This window comes from Lipotes vexillifer, unplaced genomic scaffold, assembly GCF_000442215.2.
Source record: "Lipotes vexillifer unplaced genomic scaffold, Lipotes_vexillifer_v1.1 scaffold1166, whole genome shotgun sequence".
NCBI classification, from domain to species: domain Eukaryota; kingdom Metazoa; phylum Chordata; class Mammalia; order Artiodactyla; family Lipotidae; genus Lipotes; species Lipotes vexillifer.
This window is the reverse complement of record NW_006773421.1, coordinates 1,700,943-1,708,553: the sequence shown is the minus strand read 5'-3', so window position 1 is coordinate 1,708,553 and position 7,611 is coordinate 1,700,943. Positions and strand designations below refer to the sequence as shown.

Genomic DNA, 7,611 nt, shown 5'->3' with positions numbered 1-7,611 from the left:
CCCCTCCCCTTTCCTTCCCTTCTCCCTTCCCTTCCCTCCCTCCTCCTCCTCTTCTCTTCTTCATCTTCTTTTTCTAAAAATTAATTAATTAATTAATTTGGCTGTGTTGGGTCTTCGTTGCTGTGCGCAGGCTTTCTCTAGTTGCACCGAGTGGAGGCTACTCTTTGTTGTCGTGCGCGGGCTTCTCACTGTGGTGGCTTCTCTTGTTGCCAAGCACAGGCTCTAGGTGTGTGGGCTTCAGTAGTCGTGGCACACGGGCTCAGTAGCTGCGGCTCATGGGCTTAGTTGCTCCGTGGGATGTGGGATCTTAGTTCCCCGACCAGGGCTCGAACCCGTGTCCCCTGCATCGGCAGGCGGATTCTCAACCACTGCGCCACCAGGGAAGCCCCTCGTCTTCTTTGTCTTCTTTTTCCTCTTCCTCTTCCTCCTCGTCCTCTCCTTCCTCTCTCTCTCCCTCTGTCTCATTGTCCCAAGTGGCAAAGAGCCCACAAATAACTGAGCTGTACTTTGGAAATGGATCTGATGAGCCCTGTAATAGGAGAGAATCATCATTATTTCCCAAGAGTTCACATTCCCATAATATTTTTATTAGCAGCCTCTCTTCTAAATAAAGTTCAGTGGATTGATTTTGGTTGGGTTTTCTCATTTTAAACATTCCCTTAAATTATGACTGTGGTTGTAGTCCCGTCATCACCACTGTTATTACTGTTATCAGCATCAGCGGCTCCTTTGTAATATTTATGTCACATTCAGGGAGCTCTCAAAACACTTCAGGTATATTACCTCATTTGTCCTCATAGCATCCTTGGCAGGAAGGGAGGGGACCACATGAGAGCTAAACAGTGAGCACAAACCTCTCTGTGTGGACAACCCCTCTTTGGGGTGTGGCCAGGGGGAAGTGCTCTGCCCCATCTTCTGTGTACAGTTGTCCTGGTAACAATGGGGGATTGGTTCCAGGACCCTCCGCAGATACCAAAATCCGTGGACGCTCAAGTCCCTTATGTAAAGTGGAGGAACGCAGTTGGCCCTCCATAGTCACGGTTCCGTAGATTCAACCAACCGCGGAGGGCTGACTGTGTCCCTGTGCTGCAACCTGGAGCAGAGGGAGATTGCTCCAGGACAGGTTACAGCCACCTGGATGTAGACCTGAGAAGACCGGATAGCTCGGAGGACCCGGCTCAGGGTGGGACAGAGGGTACTCATTGAGGGGGGCTCTGGAGGAGTGGGGGCAGGACTCTTGGGAATGGCCATGACCGCCTGGCCCTGACTTGCCTTAGCCCTCCTTTGGTATATGGGACAGTGTCTGCGGAGGACCCCAAGAACCCCACGTCCTGAGAGTGACACCGTGGAACAGTGGAAAGACACTGGTATGTCGACCAGGAGACCTGAGTTTGAATCCTGGTTCTGCCATTGATTGATGAGCTTTGCTTGTTGGGCCAATCCCTTAACTTCAGGTCCTCATTTATAAATGAAGGGGTATTAATGTCTCCTTTCTGGATTTTTGTGAGGATTCTATAGGATAACCTAAACAGATGTGCTTAGCATGATGGAGGGGGCACAGGGGTGCGAGAGATGTCGACTCCATTTCTTCATTTAATTTTCTCTCCTGGAAAAATCTAAACTGTTCAGTAGGATTTTGAGAATTAAAAGGGAAAAATAGAGAAAAACATTTGGATAGGTTTATCATTTGAAACAGTGTCTTGTCAGAAATCATGTATTTTCTTACCTATGTTGAGTAAAACCTAGTAATCAGTAATTAGTGTATTTTGAGGCTGTGTTAGGAAAGAGCTGCACTGGAGGGCAGCCAGCCTGGGCTTCATCGCCCTCCGCCGCTGACCAGATGGAGGCCCTTGAGCAGAGCTCTTGGCATTGCTGTGTCTCAGTGTCCTGATCTGTAAAATAAAGAGCTTGGAATAACAGGATCATGAAGTCACTGATGAGGGTCATAATTCTAGAATTTTACAAGAAGTGATTTTTAGGGAAGGAGCCACATGATGAGTGTGAGCTTTGTCCCTTCCATCGTCTGTGCCATGGGAAGCCACACTGGTTCGCCCCAGGGTCATTGTCAAGGAACCCAGGTGATTTGCTGTGGGCACATAGGCCGGGAGGAAACTAATGACCTTTGGAAGGCTGTTTAGCAAGCTCGGGCTCTAAGAAGGCTGCTGCTGCCTCAGACTCAGCACCGGCTTGTTGGTAAAGGCCGGCCTCCCTCCTCCCTATCTGCCGGCTTGGTAGTGGGGGGAAGAAAGGAATGTTGGGCCAGGACTGAGGCAGCAAGCAACCCCATGCCCAGAGGCCCAGCCACTGGGAGTCCTCGGGGCTTGGGAGGGCTGCTGAGGGTGGATGCACAGCGCAGCGCCCCTGCCACTCTGCTGGCCACACCTCCAGGCAGGCACTGTCCCCTGAAAGCCTGTCATTAGCTGCTGTGCTAATCCCTGCTGGTCCTGTCTCTCAGCAGAACCTTACTTAGGGGCTGCCCAAGGCTAGCGCTCCTTTGGCATCATCTGAAGAAGCAGGGAAGAATCTTAGAGGAGGAACGGGTAGGACATTTTCTCACGCAAGCTTCCCTGCACACAAATGCACTGGGGAAGAGTGTGAAACACACAGAAGACTTGCCCTGGCATGATTCACCCCATACCTTATTTTCTTTCTTGGGTTTATAAAACAAAACAAAGCCCAGCTGCCTTTTCAGTTTAATTCAATGATACCTACAAGGGCAGCTCATGACACTGGGTGCTGTGAGGCTCTCACAGTGAATATGATTCTGTCTCTACTCCCCAGAGGCTCACTGCTTGGGTGAGGGGTATACAAACTGCACGATTATCGAGGATAACAAACAGCTGGCCAGAAGTGCTTTCGTAAAGTCACCAAATATTATGGAAAAATAATGACAACTGGGAGTGTCAAGTCTTTTGTTGGGAGGTGGGTCTCGATTTGGACCTTAAATGATTGGTTGGGTTACAGTAAAAACCCAGTAAAGGGTGGGGAAGGGCATTTAGGATAGAAGGAATAGTTCTAGGGAAGGCAGGGTGATGGGAAAGGGAATGCCAGGAGCGATTCTTTTATTCATTTTGCAGTCCATCCTTGAGGACACACACAGAGGGAGATGCTACAAAACCAGCGTCCCCATTCGAGGGTGGGGGAAAGGAAGTGCTGCTTGGTGTATATGCTTCCACGGGGTCTAGCGCCTCTTAGAATTTTCTGTTCTTAATTCAGATGGCTTCCTACTTTATCTGGACCAGGAGCACACAGATTCCTGGATGCACCTTTAATTTAGTTAGGGAAAAAACCCGAGAAAACAAGAATGGAAAACAAGCTCTCAACTGAAGTATGAATGGAAACTTTAAATGTAAACACCACCCTTTAATCAATTTTGAATACTCTTCCTCCTCTGGCAGTAATGGAAACTTTAAATGTAAACATCACCCTTTAATCAATTTTGAATACTCTTCCTCCTCTGGCAGTAATATACTTTGAAGTGGAGCTGGAAGAAGCAGCTCTTTCTGACTTTCGATGGCGGTACCCATGCCAGACATCACTAATCAAACCCGGCACACCTTCTCCCTGAGCAGGGCTTCTCCTAAGAGTGCCCTGCTGTTCCAGGCCGCCCCTGCCAATCAGCTGGTTGTACTGCACCAGATGAATCTTATTTGCCTTTTTCTGTTTTAAAGTATTAAAACTTTACTGCTATCTTAAATACTAAGTGCATTTTTATGGAACCCAAGAACTGTCTGAAAGCAGGGGAAAATTTTTTATAGCATCTAGTGTAGTAAGAATCCCAAAATATAAATGGAAGTTGCTGATGGGACTATGAGATCAGGATAAAGATATTCTCTGTCTTTTCTCCCAATCTCCCTGTAATAGTATAAATATTAAATTCAAAGAGACAGAAAATAGGTGAGAAAGTATAATAAAATATACATAGAAAAATAACCCTTGACTGAGGTCAATGGTTCTCAACCTGGATGTACATCTGAATCTCTTGCTTATTTATAATGCAGATTCCTGGGCCTCCTTTCAGACTAAATTAGAATTTCTGGTCTTGGAGCCTGGAAATCAGCGTGTCTACCAAACACTTTAAATAATTCTCCTACAGGACACCTGAGACCATCCCACAAAGCTATGTATGAGAGCTGGAGACTTAAATGATAGGAATTATTGCCCTTGTCTATGTCATTAGGTGGTTGACAAAAAATACCATATTCATTTTCCATGGCTGAGCTACCTTAAATTCCATGGCATCCCAGGTGCTGAAAACAATAGTCATTTGGAAAATGGAAATGAAGTCTCAGTTTCCAAAGGGGTTGGTCATTTGGATGAGCATGGGTCGTGCTTTATGGAGATCAATTTTTGAGATATATTTGAATTATCATGCATCCATATTATCATTCAGGCTTGGTTTTAAGAGAAATTGGGAGAGAAGAAAGTAGTTTATATTGACCAAGAAGACAGATCAGCTTGAAATTTCTAGTTAAGGGGTCAGTGTTTGATTCTACTTGACTTTCTGTTTTTGTTTTTGTTTATGTTTTTTGCGGTACGCGGGCCTCTCACTGTTGTGGCCTCTCCCGTTGCGGAGCACAGGCTCCGGACGCGCAGGCTCAGCGGCCATGGCTCACGGGCCCAGCCGCTCCGCGGCATGTGGGATCTTCCTGGACCGGGGCACGAACCCGTGCCCCCTGCATCGGCAGGCGGACTCTCAACCACTGCGCCACCAGGGAAGCCCGCGTTGGGGTGAATTTAAATCCCAGATCTTCCAGCAAAAACTTAAGTAGCCCCCTTCATGCGTAATTTCTTGCTCCTCAAAATACTGATCACCCATTTACATCCCGCCCCTCCAATGGGCTTAGAACCACCTTGGCTGCCTGGGTGACAGTGCGCCTATGTTATTCACAGGGATATGAAGCTGATGGGACCCTATTGAACTTCTAGTCCAACTCTTTTATTTCCTGGATGAGATCAAGGGCCCCAGGAGGAAAAACGACTCCACTCAAGCACACCTAGCCAGGTAGTGAAGGACTTGAAACCATGTTTTCGAATTTATACTGTGAGTGTCATAATAAAACTGACCCCACAGAGCTTGTGTGAAGGTATGTAAACGAGATAACACATCCAAATCACCTGAGCGTAGTTCTTAGCATAGAGAACCATCTGATACAAGTTGTTTCCTCCCTTCCTAGGACTCAGATCTGCCGGTGCTCATCATTCTCACATTCTCATAGATGTCCTGTGTGTTAGACTTTATTATTCCTTTCTTCCCCAGCACACCAAGGCGTGCAGAAGTAAGCTGAGCTGCCTGGTTTAATCGTTGCACTAATGGTGAAATCTGACTTGGCCCAAGTTACATACTCAATGAATGTTTGGGATCGCTGCCCGCCAGAACCCATCCCTCCTGACTCCTAATTCAGTGCTCTCTCCATGATGCCTCCCTGACGGACGCGCAGGCGGAGACCAGCTAAATTGAAATGCTATGAATACCAGCCTGGTGACAGACATGTAAGAATACATGAGACCCCAGTAGATCTGAAGTCTGCCAGGGTCATTTTTTTTTATCAAGCATTTATCAAAGCTACTATGTGCCAGGGGCTCTGCTTACTGCTGAGATGAATATGAAAATGGATAGGCTACAGGCCTGGCCGTCAAGGACCATTTGATTCGATCACAGAGACAGACTTAGATATAAAGAATTCAAATATAAGGCAGCTAGTAATCCATGAGTACTATGTTCTATATATACTGAAAGGAAGAACAGTGATGGGGGCCTCCCTTGTTGACACGGTGGGAGGGGGGTTGACATGGTGGGAGGGGGCCAGGCTCAGATAGGGTGACCCCAAATGTCTCCATCCAGCTGCGTGCACAGGACACCTGGGCAGAGAGACTAGACCACAGGGCCATGCTGTGTGTCACGAGGAAAGTACACGGGGGTCGCCAAAGACTCCAGCCTCTGAGCTCCTTGACCCTGACGGCCGAGGGACCACAGCTGGGTCACCGTCCTATCTAAGCCTGACTTGAGCAGTTTTGCAAAATGGGAGAATATCTCTTTTCTTGCTCTGAGCTTGATGGGGACTGTAGTGCTCATTTGGTCTAGACCTCTGCTTCTGGAAGGGACTGCCCCCAACTGTGCAGACAGGTAAGGATCTGTGGTCCACAGAGAACAAGAAAATGCCCTTTTTCTCTCCTCTCTGCTTTGGTGGGGGAGGAGGGGGACGGGAGGTGGGGCTAGAGGTGGGGGAGGGACGGTGAGGGGACTGGTAGGTCAGTGCTTGGCGAGGGGAGCTGGGTCACCCAGGGAAAATATGGCCTTGCTTTCCACTGGCAGATTCCCAGGGAAGCTCTAGCTGCTCCCCACCTGTCCTGCGCTCCCCCTCCCCCAGCTGCTGTCCCCGTGTGCACGGAGCAGGGAGGCGATGATGAATTTCCCCCAAACGGCATTACAGACAGTCATAAATAATGCTTTGCTCTTTGGTGACGGCACTTTCCATTAAAGCTGCCTGCGCTGGGCTGTTGTACCCCCAGTCTTCTGCCGGGGACTTGCAGTAAAATTTATCAGCGAGCTTTCTGCACCTAATAAATCATCCCCTCCGGGAGCCATCTGGCAGATAAGGCCAGAACCCACATGCTCTGCAGAGGTGGAGTTGGAGAGAGAGCCCCTCTCGCTGGGGCCCCAGGCCCTGTGGAGGGGGACTTCCTCCCCACCAAGCCCGGGCCTGTCACACTCTTCCTGGCTTTTCTCATCAGACTCAGATTGGCAGCCCTGGTTACGCTGGCGGTTGCAACTCACAGAACCGTCCCCACTCTGGGGACAGGCCCCACAGAGTCACCTCCTCCCGGGGCTGTCTACCTGTCCCCCCGACCACGTGTTCAGAAGGCCCAGGCACCTGAGCCCAGGCAAGACCAGGGGTGCCCCAGGGCCAGGCAGGTGCTGGGATGGCTGTGACTCTGGCTTAACTGACATCTCGTTGTGATAAGAAACGCAATGTCGCTTGGGTGAAAGACGCCTAGAAGCATCTCCTCCTAATTCAGGGTAAACATCCCATGGCTATCCCCAATTTCTCTGAGCAAAACTGCTGTGATATTAGTGCCTTCTTTCAAATATAGATTCCTTCCATTAATATATAATAATAAGGGAGTTTCTCAAGCCAGTTGACCTGGAGGTAGATGCACAGATTAATGATCGCTGTTCTTTCCTTTAGGCGCTTACAGTCCTGTTGCAGAGACTGTTTGATAACCCATCTCAGGCACGGTGGTGGCAGGTCCCGCTCTCACTGGGAGACAGGATGTGATCCTGCAGCTGAGGAACGTGAGAGAGTTTGGCTTTCTGGTTTTGGAGTCCAGTGCCTAGCACGGTGCCTGGCACATGCGTATTGAGTGTACAAGATCGAATGTGGCAACAGGCAAAGTCTCCGACACAGCCACCAACACGAAGTAGACGGTGAGAATGAAACAATACACAGCAGCGTGGAAGCGGACCTCTCATCCCCCGCCCCCAGCAGAGGGGACTCTGCTCCTTAGGGACCAAAATCCTGTCCTGGGCCTGATGTAACCTGTGTCCGGTGTCAGCTCGATCAAGGGTTGCTCTGAGCCTCAGTGTTCTCATTTATAAATTTGTAGGGA

The 7,611-nt window shown here is 49.0% G+C and overlaps 1 pseudogene; it reads right to left on the bottom strand.

The window, feature by feature from the left end:
• The window catches only part of LOC103076949 (eukaryotic translation initiation factor 2 subunit 3 pseudogene), a 162,555-nt pseudogene extending 161,304 nt beyond the window's left edge, over window positions 1-1,251 (bottom strand).
• Between the last annotated feature and the right edge of the window lie 6,360 nt (window positions 1,252-7,611).